The sequence below is a fragment of the Mus caroli genome, unplaced genomic scaffold (genome assembly GCF_978045245.1).
Source record: "Mus caroli unplaced genomic scaffold, Mus_caroli_1 scaffold_16, whole genome shotgun sequence".
Lineage (NCBI taxonomy): Eukaryota > Metazoa > Chordata > Mammalia > Rodentia > Muridae > Mus > Mus caroli.
In genome coordinates this window covers 27,936,176-27,951,085 of record NW_028227271.1, presented here as the reverse complement: position 1 = coordinate 27,951,085, position 14,910 = coordinate 27,936,176, and the positions used below count along the sequence as shown (strand labels likewise).

At 49.2% G+C, this 14,910-nt stretch overlaps 1 long non-coding RNA gene across 1 annotated transcript; it reads right to left on the bottom strand.

Annotated features, from left to right (window-relative positions):
- Window positions 1-11,633: 11,633 nt before the first annotated feature.
- On the bottom strand, window positions 11,634-13,865 carry LOC147000746 (uncharacterized). The gene is made up of 3 exons (XR_015045562.1): window positions 13,787-13,865; window positions 13,381-13,444; window positions 11,634-12,820 (listed from the first exon to the last, which is right to left on the bottom strand). It is a non-coding gene; the product is annotated as an uncharacterized LOC147000746 (long non-coding RNA).
- Window positions 13,866-14,910: the final 1,045 nt, after the last annotated feature.

Here is a 14,910-nt window from a genome sequence, read left to right as displayed (position 1 = left end):
AGTAGCATGGGAAGGGCTGGAGCAGAGCTGACTCAGAAGTCCCTGATGACAAGGGTGTACATCAATGGGAGTGGTTCTTCTTTGCAAGATACGCAACTTTCTAGGAAAGAAATCACGATAAGAGTTTGCTCTTTTTGAATGAGAATGGCTCTAGTAGGTCCATATACTTGAAACTTGGTCACAGGGAGTAGAACTGTTTGGAGTGATTAGAAGGATTAGGAGGGGTGGCCTTATGGGAGGAAGCATGTCAATGGGGGATGGGGTAGGAAGGGAGGCGCGTTGAGGTTCCAAAGGCCCAAGCCAGGCCTAGCTAGCTCTCTCTCTCTCTCTCTCTCTCTCTCTCTCTCTCGGTCTGTGGATCAACACATAGCTCTCAGGTACTGGTCCAGTACAATTCGTGCTGCTATGCTCCCCACCACGATGATAATGGACTAAGCCTTTGAAACTATAAGCAAGCCCCCAGTTGAATGCTTTCTTTCTGAAGAGTTGGCCATGGCCATGGTGTCTCTTCAGAGCAATAGAACAGGGACGGAGGCAAAGAGCAAAGTTCCCATACTTAGTAGGACATCCATCCAGCCTAGGCAGTAGAGGCTCCTTAGCTCTTCACGTTGGGGACAAATGGTTGGCCATATGATAAGTCTGAAGTGCTGCTGTTCCAGGAGGAGTAGACAGGACAGGAGGTTTGACTGGTCAAGGCTAAAAGCTGAAAAAGATGAAGGAGGAGGAATAAGAGGAGGAGGAGAAAGAGAAAGAGGCAACGTGTAATGTTCATTCCTAAGGAGAAGGAAGCATGAGTACCCAGAGGCCTTGAGCCAGCCTCCAGCCTGGTGAGCTAGAAACTGAGTGACCCACAAGACCATGCTGACCAAGATGCAGGATACCCATCAATCATTTATCCAGAAGTTCTAGAAAAAATCTCGCTGTTTCTGGTGGCTTTGACTGGAGGCACCTTTTGTTGAACTCTGTCCTGAAAGCTATGTTCAACCTCTCAGATCCAATCCAGAGAGTGAGACCTTGTTTGAGATTTTTTTTTTTTTTTTTGCACTTGTCAAGTTGAGGTCATTAGAATGGGCTGCCGTCCAGTATGAACATGGCCTTGTGAGAGAACAGTGTGTGAAGGGGAGACACGCTGGTGAGAAATGACCCAGAGAGGAGGTGGAGACTGGAGGGCTGCAGCCTCCGAATTGGAAATGGAGTGGAAAGAGTGTGACCTGAAGATCGGGGGGGATCATACACTACTTAGCCCCAGAACTGAGGGAAAAGTGCATTTCTGTTTGCTTTGAACCCCCACCTACTGATCCTTTGTTATGGTAGCCTTAAGACAACCTGCCTGCATAGCTGTGAGCCAATCATGATGACCAGGCAGGTGACATCCCATTGGCTTAGTCCAAGTCAGGCTATCCTTGGAATTGGTGTGGTACTATTTCCACCCCAGACAGCTGCTCTGCAGGTAGAAGTCAACATGGGTCTGCATTTTGCCTCACTGCTGGGGTCCTGGGCAGACAAAACACAGAGAGCTTGACTGCATTTACCTCCACTGCTGGCGAGTGCTGGCTCGAGTGAAGCATACAATGCGGAGGCCGAAGATAGGGTTTCCAAGCTCCTGGGCATCCGGTTGTGGCTGGAAACTTCATGGAATCAGAAAGGGTTGGGGTCCTAAGGCCTGTGATGAGGAACCTAGGGCTAGGAGCTCCCAACTGGACATCCAGGCGTGGCTGGGTTGTGGTGAGTTAGGAATGGAGTTGGGGGTCCACAGGCCTACGGTGAGGCAGGGGCCTGGGGGAGGGGAACTCTGGCTTAGCTCATCAGCAAAAGTCCTTAGCTTAGCAGAGGTTGTCTGGGAGCGCAGAGGAGGGGCCTTCTGTGAGAGGCTTAGGCAGCAGGGCTCTGTAGGTGAAGGTCTTCTCCATGCTCCCCATGGTGGTTCTTGATGAAAGAGACAGTTCTTGGTTCCAAACTGTTTATTGATCGTTCATTGTGGAAAATGGGTGCATACCACCTTCTCAGGGTAGATCAGAGTTTAAATATCTATTGCGGGAAGGAATGTCCAGGAAGGGATGTTTATTGGCTAAACCCTCAGGGTTCATCTGGATACCTCATTAGCATGGAGAACTCTGTTCTGATCTACATGACCACAGGACACATTTCCTATGTGGAAAGTGTGACACACATTCCAGCCCAGGAGACTGGTAGGAAGCAGGGATCCACCTACCGTCTCAGGTGGGTGCCTGGATTCCAGAGACTCTGAACCCGCTCAACCTTACCAAGTTTCCTGTCATGGTCTATTGTCCCACTGGTCAGCTTGCAAGGCTCCAAGCAGGGCTCCGGGGTCAGCACACAAGCTTTCAACAATGAGGGGAGTTGGGACACAGAGGGTGAGTGTGGTAGCAACTCCTGGACCATCAGTAGCTCTGTGGCTGTAACACGTCTCCGCTGACCCACTTCCACCCCCATCCAACCACCCCAACTTACAAGTCAATTTTATTATTCTAGAAATCTCACCGTTCTGAAGAATCAGTGAGGTGAACCAATGTGGGCAGTAGGTAGGTCTGAGGGTGCTGCATGAACTGCAAATAGCACCAGGACAACCACTGCAGCCCGGGGGGCCTGGTTTTTGTACACATGTCTCCTGGTTCACCTGTCCCCACTAATGCCCTCAGGCCCTGGAGGTTTGCTTGGCAGGTCGATAGAGATAAACAAATGTGTCTCTGTGAGTGTGTGTGTGTGTGTGTGTGTGTGAGAGAGAGAGAGAGAGAGAGAGAGAGAGAGAGAGAGAGAGAGAGAGTTTAAGTCCCTAGGGGGATACAGCTTAATAGCAGAATGTTTTCCTAACAAGTACAAGGCCTTGGATTCGATCCTGGCACTGGTGGGGGCAGAGGCAGGAGGATCCCCTGGTCTCTCGATGGCCAGCCATTCTAGCTGAATTGAGGAGTTTCAGGTTTAATAAGAAGCCTTGTCTCAAAAACTAACATGGATAGAGATCCAAAAAGATTACCTGACATCAATCTCTGACCCTCACATGTGTGTGCCCATACATCAGCCACACACATGTACAAACTCTCTACACACATAAATCAGTTTAAAATTTAAGAAGGAAAAAAAAAAAGATGTGGTGGCACGTGCCTTTAGCCTGAGCACTCTGGGAAGCAGAGGCAGGTGGATCATAGAGATGAGTCTGAGGGCAGCCTGCTCTCTGTAGGGAGTTCCAGCCCAGACAGGGCTATGTAGTGAGACCCTGTTTCAAAACAAATTGATTGGGACTGGAGAGATGGCTCAGAGGTTAAAAGCACTGGCTGCTCTTTCAGAGGCCCTAGGTTCGATTCTCAGCACCCACAGGGCTCATAACTCCAGTTCCAAGAGATCTGTTGCATCTTCTGGCCTCTGTGGGCACCAGGCAGGCACATGGTACACAGACATACAAGCAGGCAAAAAAACGCTGACGCACATAAAATAATAAAAGTAGTAATTAAAAATGTTAAATTAATTAATTAATTAAAAAATAAAAGAAAGTCCCCTGGGGCAGTTGGTGAAGAGCTAATGAGAGGGAGGTTTACTTGCCCTGCCCAGCCCTGGACTGGAGCTGATTCAACCAACAGGTGCTTCAAGTTGCCCTTGTTGCCCTTCCCGCCCCTCCCTGCCCTTGCCCCGCCCTACTTTCTGGTTTCACTTCCTGAGAGTTCTCACTAAGAGTCCATCTCAGGTCTAGATCTTCCCAGTCCCTTCATGCGGGCGGCTCCAGATGCTCAACAGCTATTTGCTTTTGGGGAGGCGCCTTTACCCCAGTTGAAGAGCACTTTGGCTAAAACATATCTGCCCACTCCAGAGGCTCTACCAAGACAGGACATGCTGGGCATATCAACACAGACCTGTAATCCCAACTACTCAAGAGGCAGAAGCAGGTGGACTGCAAGTTCAAGGGCAACCTGGACAATTTATGGAGAGCCTAATAAAAAACAAAAAGGTTCTTTCTCTTTCTCTTTCTTTCTTTCTTTCTTTCTTTCTTTCTTTCTTTCTTTCTTAAGGTCTGGGGCTGAAGCTCACAGGTAGGACACTTGTCAAGCTGTCACCATTTTCAGGGTCCTAGATTCAGTCCTTAGCACAGCAAAAGAACGGAAAGAAATCTTAAGCTGATCACAGGGGATGCATGCCTGTAACTCCAATGGTTCAGAGGCTGAGGCAGGAGGATAACAAGGTTGAAGTCAGCCTGTGTGACATAGGAAGTGACAGACTAACTCAGACACTGTCTCAAAACAAACAAACAAACAAACAAACAAACAAGCAAGCGAAGAGACAAGCAAACCACCATGATCAAGCTCTGGACAGGGACCCATCAAAGCTCCAGCTCCTTGTCTGTTGAGCTCTGGCTTTAGCCTCTCTAGCTTTGTCCACTAGACATGGAGATGCTGCACCACCCACACATCAGGACCTCTCACATCAGGACCACACACCTGGTGAGCTTTCTCCCAAAGAAGCCACTAAGTTCAAAGGCAAGAAGAATCTCTCCTGGGATGACAAGGCTCCAGTGTGTACCGGGACACCAAGGTTCCCCTTGGACCTCAGAACATCACTAGAGCTCTGGAGAAGAAGGCTGGAGCTGCGATGGACAGGACTAGACAGATCCAGCAAGGGAGTGAACAGTACATCTCCAAGCCCTTGGCTAGAGCTGAGAAAAAAATCACAAGAAAGACAAATCCAGTGGTGAGCTTGATTATACAAGCTGTGGCTGTCAGTTTACTCCAGGCAGAAAATGCCCAGGGAGCAGGGAACGCACATCCTCTGCCACTCCTGTGTCCTTCCCAGACAAACAAGCAATGGGGACGTCTGAGCTGCCACAAGGCCAAGGATTCTCTTGCTTTTTTTTTTTTCCTCTGTTCCCATAAAATAAATGCACTGTGAGAACCAGAGCCCAAGTCAGGTAGGAGCCTGCCCCTCTTCCCCACCAGAGGAACTGCTCCATTTTGCGGGTGAATCTGTGGAGACTCGAGTTGTATGAGGGGTAAGATTCAAGTACCTGAACAAGCAAGGCCAAGCTTCAGGTCTAGCTGCCTGATTCTACCAGCGTGAGTCCAGTAGCTTGGAATTCTGGACTGGGATTTATAGCCCAGCAGCAGGAAGCTAGTTAGTAGAGACCAGGCTGTAGGCTCCTATAGATCTACCCCATCCCCAACTCTGCCTCAGATACAGGTCATGGGGTGAGGGCTGAGAAATCACCATGGGTTCCCCAGGCTTCACAAAGTCACTACAGAGAACAGGCAGCTCTTGGGCCTGGAGCATCAGAAACAAAGGACTTCCTGCAGAGCTCTGCCTGACAGGATTTGAGAGGGTGGCTGCTTGGTCCTGGCAGGCTGCTGTAGCAGGCTGATTTCCAGTTCCTGCCAGGACACTTAGGGTTCAGCCAGATTTCGTGACAGGTCTCTGTGCCAGATCCAGCAGGGCCTAGATCCTTGGCACTACAGCTGCCAGTTTCATGACCTCATAAGCAACCCCTGGACGACAGCTTGTTATGGAGTGATGTCCCCAGCTCCTTGGAACGAACCCCCTCAGTATAGGGACCTTCTTCACACCTGTACCTACTGAAGGAGTCACTATTTCAAGCCTCTTGTTCTCCCAATCCCTAGTTCCTTCCTCTGTGTTCTCCAACCATTTTCCTGAGCACAGGCCACTGTCCACAGTGGCTATCCAGTCAGAGTCAAATCCTGCTGGTTGGAAGAATGTGCCTGGTGGCCTCTTTTGGGACAATGGTGGTGGTGGTGGGGCATCCTTCCAGCTGGGTGAATTGCCATCTCTGTCACCTGGTGGTGAGTCTAATCCCTGTGTCTTAAGGCAGGGGCCCAGAAAGGACTGCCAAAGCAAGTATACAAGGTAGCCACCACTCATGTAAATGGGCAGGCTCCCTGGGACCTGCTGGCGCCTGTGGCCTGTGCTGCCTGTTTCTCTATACACTGGCATTCTGTTGCTTGTCCCCACCCAACTTTATAAACCCAACAGTTTATGACAGGTGGCGTGAGAGGCTGGCTTTGCAGCTGTCTAGTTCATGTCTACCAAGGCCAAGGCGCGGGAGAAGGGTGTGCTAGACTCCTATCTGGAAGATAATAGGAGGCCACCCTTTTTTTGCAGGGCACTAGAGTGCCATGAGAGCTGTCCTCCTGGACTCTGCCCAGGGGCCTCAGCCCAAGGGCTCTTCCTGAGCAGTGATACCTCTGAGGACACTCCCCATGCATGTCTGAAGGCTCCATACAAGGTTTATTCCCAACCTTTAGATGAAGTGTGTATGTGTGTGTGTGTTGGGGGGAGGGGTTACTTATGAGCTTCCCCTGTCTGTGTTTGAGTTTAGTTTCAACCCTATCAGTCAAAAGATTGCTTGTCATGTCTACACACCAGGCAGGAGGCAGACAAACCTCCCTCCAACTGTGAGACGTAGGAAAACCCCACAGGAGTTAACTTGGCAGGGCTGATGAAAATTCAGAGTGAGTTCAGAGGTCAGCATTCAGATGGAACTGGCCCCAGGGAGCCCCAGACCCCTGCATTGCTAGCAAATGGCTTACCTATGGCTTAGTCAAGGCAGCCTACCTGGTAAAGGCAGACCAGAAACAACCCACATGGACACCGCCAGGACTCATTAAAAGTCATGGTCCCTCTATAGAGCCAAACTCTAGGCAGCTGGCAGAGAGAGAAAAGGTTCTAGAAACTGCTGAAGAGGGCTGATCAGGTCCTAGGACCGCAAAGGAAAAGAGGGTAAAACTGTCATGTCGTGCTACATCCGCGGGGAAGGAAGTGTACGTTCCTTTAGTGTGGACGATAAAAAGCCATAACCTTGGCGTCTAAAATAACAAAAATACATTCTTTCATGGCTCTGGAAGCCGGAAGCTCAAAAATCAAGGTGTCCTTGGCTATATTTCCTTCAGGTGTCTGAGGGGGGAGGGGAATACTTCTTTGTCCTTTTCTGGCTCCTAGTGGATCCTTGGATGCGGGCGCCCAGCCCCAGTGTCTGGTCCACGTTTTTCAGTTTTCTCCCACCGGTGACCTTTAGTCAGTCACAGTTCTCTGCGTGGCCTCTAATTACTGCTGCAACCTGCACCACTTTGGCACTGACCTGACCAGGGCTATGAGGAGTGAAGAGAGGACAGATGGATGGACGGACAGACAGACAGACAGATAAAGCTGGGAGCAGGTGGGCTGTGAGGTTCTGATGGAGATGTGCCAGCAAACCCAGCTTACTGATTGTAAGTGGCACGAACAAGGAGTTGGCTCATCTCAGTAGGGGTCTCAGATGCGGGGTTCATGGATCACGCAGGGCTTCATCTGCTCCCCACAAATTACAGGTTGCAAAGACACTTCTCCTAAGGAAAACCACATTCCCCAGGTACCTGGAATCAACATCCACACCATGGCAAGGAGGAAACACACACAAGTGTTCACTTTAACAAGCCCCACAAAGGATGCATGTGTCTCGGTCCTTTGGACCCAACACTCAGGTTTGCTGAAGACAAGGTAGCTGAGTAATGAATGTTCAGTGATGTCACTGAGTTCCTCTGAAGTATCCTGGCTCACCTGCAGAGCCCTTGCCCACTGCAGTGCCCTGGTTCACCTGCAGTACAGGGTCTAGCTCACCTGCAGGGACCCGGGTACCATCATAGTCTGGGCTTCCTTACAATGCTCTCCGGGTTAGACCCCTGACTGTCTCTGGCCACTCTCCACAACCACTGCTTGTCTGCGACACTGGATTGGTAAAGAAGTTTGTCACAGCTTACCCAGCTAAAACAGCTCATTTCAACAATATGGCATGGACATAAACCCATCCGGAGACCAGAGCCATAGCCCATTTTGACTCATAACACCCTGGGGCCACTAAAGGAGGGACCAAACTCCACTTGTCACCCGTTGATAATAAATGGATTGGATTTAAAAACTGCCCCCCAAATATGTATGCAGTCCTTAGTCCCCAGGCATCTCAGAATGTGACCTTATGTCCCTAATCCAACATGATTGGGGTCCTTACAACACTGCTGGGTTCAGGTGGTGACACAGAGGTCACAGACATCATGTGACAGTGACAAGTGGGTGATGTATTCAAAGCTATGAGCTGCCCAGGACCACAGCACAGGCAAAAGCTGAAGAGGCTGGGACAGATTTCCCTCAGCCTCACCAGGGCCAGCCATGCCTGACCTCCATCTACATGTGGTCAGCGGGTGTGAGAACGTGTTTCTGCTGTGTGTGTGAGACCTCCTAGCTTTGCGTGTTGGAGGCATCTCCAGGTTCTCCTGCGCCAGCTGTAACCATGTAGCCATGTAGACAGGTGGCTACACCATGAGCTCAGTTGAGAAGCAGGTGTCACCCAAGTTTGGCTGGGACTCTCCAGAGAACCTGGCAAGATGAACAAAGAAAACATTGGAAGGTGCACATGGCACATCCTCCTCAGAGGTCAGCCCTTTAACACAGCTCCTGGACTGTATCTGATGCAGTTTGATGTGACCCAACTCTAGCGAGTCCTCAGCTCCTTGGGAAATCCAACCAGGGTTCCCAGGAATGCTCATCTGTTTTGGTTGCTGTGACTGCTGACCACAGGGATCCATGGGTCCTGGTGCCCCTGACATCCCCCTTCCCTTCTCCTGGTGGTCACTACTGTCATATAAGTTTCTGTCATTCAGGCAGACTCAGAGAGCCTTGTGGGTGGAGCCTCCCCCTGAGATCCCTCAGCTAAAGTGGCTGTGCACCTGAGCCTATAGGGAGTTCCGTTGCCTGGCATTGAGCTTGCTCCTCCCCCTACTTTGTTCCCATGACATCCAGTTTGCACAGGTCTGGCATCAAGTAGCTCTCAGGGCACTTATCCTGAGTATTCCGTCCTCCACCACACACCTGTGCCACATGACCACACGCCAATGTAACTACCAAGTGACTCCACCAGCCAGAGGGCCTGTGGCTGCAGTGACCACCTAATGAGATCCAGGGCAGCAGAATGGGCAAGGTGAGTGGTTAAGGAGATGAGCAGCGCTGGAAGCTGCTCCGTGCTCCCTGCCCCCTCACCTGGCCTGAAGGCTGCACTTCATCTCCCCTTGGGGCATGGTTGCTGCCACAGTCTGTGGTGACTTTGAGGAAGATCATGACCATAGAAACACTCATGTGGGTGCCCACCTGTGACAACAGGTAGGGGCTGGGTGTCCCCCTGAGCTTCTCCCCACCCTCAGCCCCTACTGTCTAAATTCCAAGGCACCCCTTCATATCTGCAAGAGGGTCTAAGTAGCCCTGGTAATTTATGCTCACCTCTTTGACCCAGACGCCCTTAGGCATGGCTAGAAGTGTTCCCTGCTCTGCCAGACACAGGGCGGAGAGGCACCACAGATAGAAAGGGACTTGCAACTGTGGGTGACACAGACTGAAAGCCAAGGCACCAACATAGGCAGTAATAAGTAGTAAGCATGCTTAGAGAGAATGGAGAGCTTCACGGGGTATACTACAAGCGGAAGTGGTGCATAAGGTGTAGAGAGGCAGGGCACAAGGGTGGCAGGGACCTAGTGAGCCTGGGGGTCAGGCTGGGTAGAGGAGACAGCAGGAAGAAAAGCCAGAGCCAGCAGGATAGCTCAGTGGGGAAAAGCAAGCCCGACAGCATGAGTTCCATTCCTGGAGCCAGTTTGTGCTGTAGGACTTGCGTACCTACATGCACACACACAAACACACAAACACACATATACACACACAACACACACACATATATTCATGCACACACATGCACAATGCACATACACACATATACATGCACACATACACACATGAACATACACACTCATATATGCACACATGCATACATGCACACCTACACACAAACACACAATATACACACATATACATGCACACACACATACATGCATACATACACACATGCACACATACACACACATGCACACATACATGTATGCACACATACACACATATACGTGCACATGCATATGCATGCACACATATCACACACATGCATATGTATCTCTCTCTCCCACACACATTCCTCTCAGCAACAATAGCACAAAATTAAAAACAAATAACTATGTTTTAAAAAAGAACAGATTAAGAAACCAATCAACATCCAGGCAAGAAGTTGCAGAGATAAGGACACATCGCCCCAGAGGCTGTAGAGGAGACTGGAACCAGGCCTGCTTCCTAGAACTAGTGGGAGGGGAGATCACAGGACAAGAGGCTCGGGAGGGTCAGGGAAGATGGAGCTGTGCCCTGAGCCCATAGTGAAGCTGGGAACACTGAAGACAAGAGAGAAATTGTATGGGTCCTGATGGCCAAGGAAGAAAGCAGGGGCGGGCTCCATGGAGGGTTTCACAGCAGTGGTGCAGAGTGTGAGAGACAATAGAGTGTTGTTCTGAGGCACTGACAGGAAAGGCCTCCAGCCTTAGCCGTTTGTACACAGCCATTCAGACAGCATTCAATGAGAGGTCAGGGTAAAGACAACACCCTCAGACTCCAAGTCTTCCCAGGGTGAGAGCATTGTCGGGGTGTCAGAGGCGAAAAAGGCAGACATGAGAGATCCGGGGGGGTCCCCCAGAATGGAGGGAAAGAAATTGAACAGCAGAAGCAAGTGTTCACACAGACTAGCATTAGAGTCGCCTTGGGTTTGGTGACCATCTTCCTCTTCAGGGATGTTGGCACAGGTGAACAGTGAAGATGGAAAAACAATCAGGAGCATGAGCCTTAGGGGCAGCCAAGCTACAAACAGAAGGTTAAATGTTGCTAAACTAGCAAGAAATAACATGATAAATCCACAGCAAAGCTAAGTGGGAAGGAAGTAAAATTGCACAGAAAGGCTGTAGAGTCCCAGGGAAGACACGGGGAAGTGGATTAAATTCGCCCAAGGAAATGACTCTGGGGGATGGGAGTCAAGACAGGGTTTCTCTATGTAGTCTGGCTATCCTGGAACTCGCTCTATAGACCAGGCTGGCCTTAAAATCAGAAATCTACCTGCCTCTGTTTGCTGAGTGCTGGTATTAAAGGTGTGCACCACCACTGCCCAGCAGAAAGAAACTTTAGAAAATTATTTATTTTTATCTCATGTGCATTGGTATTTTGCCTGCATGTGTGTTTGTGTGAGGGTGTGGGATCCCCTGGAACTGCAGTTACAGACAGTTGTGCATTTCCATGTGGGTTCTGGAGTCGAACCTAGGTCCTCTGGAAGAGAAGCAGTGCTCTTAACTGCTGAGCCATCTCTCTCGCCCAGAAAATGACTTTTAAGAAGATCCATCAGTCTGTTGCCTTTTGTTGAGGAGAAGGCAAACATCCCTTGCAGCCCAGGCTGGCTTCAAGGATGACCTTAATTTTTATGTCCCTTCCTATATTTCCCGAGTACTGGTGTGTGTGTGTGTGTGTGTGTGTGTGTGTGTGTGTGTGTGTGTGTAAGGGGGGGTAATGTACATGAAACATCACACATGGAAGACAACCTAGCCTTCTACCTTACCTGAGATAGGGTTCTTTTCTTTGCTGTTTTGACGTGGCATACACAAAGTTAGCTGGCACCAAACTTCCCGCTGTCCCTGCTTCCCGTCTTGCTAGGGGACCACTGGGAGTACAGATAGATGCTCCTGTGCCTGCTTTGTGTTGGAGCTGAGGGACTCAGGCGTGTATGGCAGGAGCTTTTTCCCTGTAGCATCTCCTACCATGCCTGCTTCATACAGCGCTGGGGATCAAACCCAGGACCTGTGCATAGTCAGCAAACCCTCCGCCAACTGAGCCACATCTCCAGCCCCAAGAACACTGTTAAAATGACAGACTCATACCCCCTTAAACTGGAGTTACATGTAATTGTAAGCTCCCATGTGGGTGCTGGGAACTGAACCCAGGCTCTCTGGGAGAGCAACAAGAATATTCTTAACTGCTTAGCCATCTCTCCAGCCCCCTTAGTTACTTCTGATCAACTAGATTGGAGAACTGTTGGAATCAAAGTTAAAAATAATAGGGTTTGCTTGGCACGGTGGTGCATGTATTTAATCACAGCATTCAAGAAGGAGAAGCAGATGGACCTTTGTGAGTTTCTGGACCAGCCTGCATTACATAAGGAGTTATAGGTGTTATAGCTACACACTGAGAATCTCTCCCTCCCCCAAATAAAGGTAAACGCAAACAAAGAAAAACAATAGGGTTGGAGAGGTGGCTCCGTCAACAAACTACGTACAGTGTAAGCATGAGTTTTGAACCCTAGCACACACAGAGAAAGTTTGGGTGTGGTGTAGTACGCGCCTATAACACCAGCTCTGGGAGGCAGGGACAGAAGGACCCTAGGAGGGAAGAAAGGCTTGCTGGGCAGCCAGAGAGAGAAAGAATACAGTGGTTCAAGGACACCTGGAGTTGACCTCTGGCCTTCACTAGTACACATGCACCCCCACACATGCATGTACCCCCATACACATAAGACAGACAGACAGAGACAGCAGAGGCAGAGACAGAAACAGAGAATGAATGAATCAAGGAGACTAAGAAGGGAGGCTTATAATTATAATTTTGGCTGCCGACAAGGAAGGCTATCGTAGACTCTCTGGGTCCTGATGTGCTCTGCTGAGAACTGTTACACAGACTGAAAACACAAGAAATTCCAGCCAGGAGGCTCCCTGGAGACAGCTCCCGGCAACAGGCTGTGTCACTGTTGAGCAGCCATGGAGTGCTGCAGTGGACTAAGGAGCTTTGTTTCAAAGCAGTGCACAAACATCTCTTTCCTGGCTTTAAAACTTCTCCCTGCTCAGTCTCTTCCTGTGCTCCACCATCCCTCATGGTGCTCCTCCTGGGTGTGCAGGTACCGTCCTCCCGACGAACTTCATTTTCTTCAGAGAATCTGTTATGGAGTTGATGCAGAATTTCAAACAAGGGTCTTAAAGGGAAGGAGAGGTTTCATACTCCTGATAACAGAACAGGGCTCACAGCCCCGCCCTCTCCTTTCTGGTCTCCAAGGGAAAGCAAATAGTACAGAGCTCATGATGTTAAAGCAGGGCCACATGGATCGCCTGGGCTGTGGCTTCCCAGATGCCGACAGGCCAAAGAGACACACCCCAGGTACAGCACACAGACTTGGTGTATTTGTCAAAGGCCACAAGGACATGCCAGTCACAACAGGTCAACCCCAGCTAGGGGTGATGGGGCACACATTGAAACCCAGTACTCAGGCAGACTTCTGTGAGTTTGAAGCCACCCTGTTCTACATAGCCAGTTCCAGGCAGGCCAGACCTGCATAGTGAGACTCTGTCCAAAACCACGTACAAACACACACACACACACACACACACATCAATACCACTGACTGACCTCGGACAGAAAAGCAACAACCAAGTTACATTAATATTAATAATCTCTAACAAAGAAACCCATAGAGCAATGACCGAAAGTGCATTCACATACCCCGTGTTTCCTCATTAGCAGGAATGCCAGGCTGGGTGTGTGGGCACATACTTCCCATGGTAAGCTGTAGGCATACAACTAGGTGTGAGTCAGAGTGGCTTGCCACCCACTATCCTCAGACTCCTTCTCTCCATCAGCCCATTAGTTAAGACACTGGCCCAGCCGTGGCCAATGCTTCACCTAGGGCAGGAGAAGAGCAATTAGGAGGAGGTGGGGGAGGGAGGGAGAGAGGGAGGGAAGAACGGAAAGAGACCAGGCAGCCCCACCTCCCTGCACACCTCTTTTGGAGGCTTTGTGACAGAGGAACAGATTTTCTTCTATTTAAGCTCCTACACTCAGGGGTCTCTTTGTAGCATCAGCCCAGCCTAGCCCCCACTTGACATCATCAGGACATGACAGCACATACCTTTAATTCCAGCACTCAGGTGGCAGAGGCAGGCAGATAGATATCTGTGAGTTCTAAGCCAGCCTTGTCTATACAGTGAGTTCCAGGACAGCCAGGGCTACACAGTGAGATCCTGTCTCAAAGGAAAAAAAAAAAAAAAACTAGCCATCGTCTCACTAAATAACTCTTGCATTATCCTAGAGATTATAAAGCAAATTTATTTTTGAGACAGAATCTCATTAAAGCAACATTTTAAATACTGAGGACCAAATAGTGAAAACATCACATTTGTGTGTGTGTGTGTGTGTATGAAGTGCAGGTAATGTCTTTTGAACTAATGTGGCATTTTAGAAACATGTTATCAGGAAACGAGAGAAATTAAAAGCAAAAGAGATAAGAACTCGAGACTGCCAAAAGAGGCCTGGAGCAAACGAAAGAAACACGAGGCAGGAATCAGTAAGAGAAAACCAGAGATATGGCCCCCAAACCAAAGCAAATAATTAAACAAGGCTTGTTCTCTAGAGATTAATCAAGAAAATTGCTCACAGGAAGAATGATAGAAATGTGAGGGACTGGAGAGATGGCTCAGCAAAGAAGAGCACTGGCTGCTCTTCCAGAGGATTTGGGTTCAACTCCCAGTGCTTACATGGTAGCTCACAACTGTCTATAACTCCAGTTCCAGGGGAGTATCTCACACAGACACCCACACAGACCAAAAACCAATACACACAATAAAATAAAAATAAATTGGAGAGAAAAGGTGTAACTTAAAACTACGAATAATAAAATTGGGGAGCAAGTGTGGATAAAAGAAAACTTTCTTAGATAAGACACTCAAACATCAGGATGCGATGGACACATTCCTAGAGACATGAAAAAAAAAAGCCAAAATTTTAAAAAGAGCTAGAGGGTTTAAAATAATCAATAAAACATTTCCCTCTGTAAAGACTCCAGGCTCAGATTACTGAAAAAGGAAACGCTACAAGGTTTTTGTGGTGTGAGGGAGGGAGAGAGAAGAAGAGAGAGATGAAGCCTGTTTCAAAAAATACGGTAAACAGTGATTGAAGAAGACACTACAAAGTCAACTTCCACACGCATCCACACACATCCTCACATACCCACATGTGCCCACATGCATCCACACA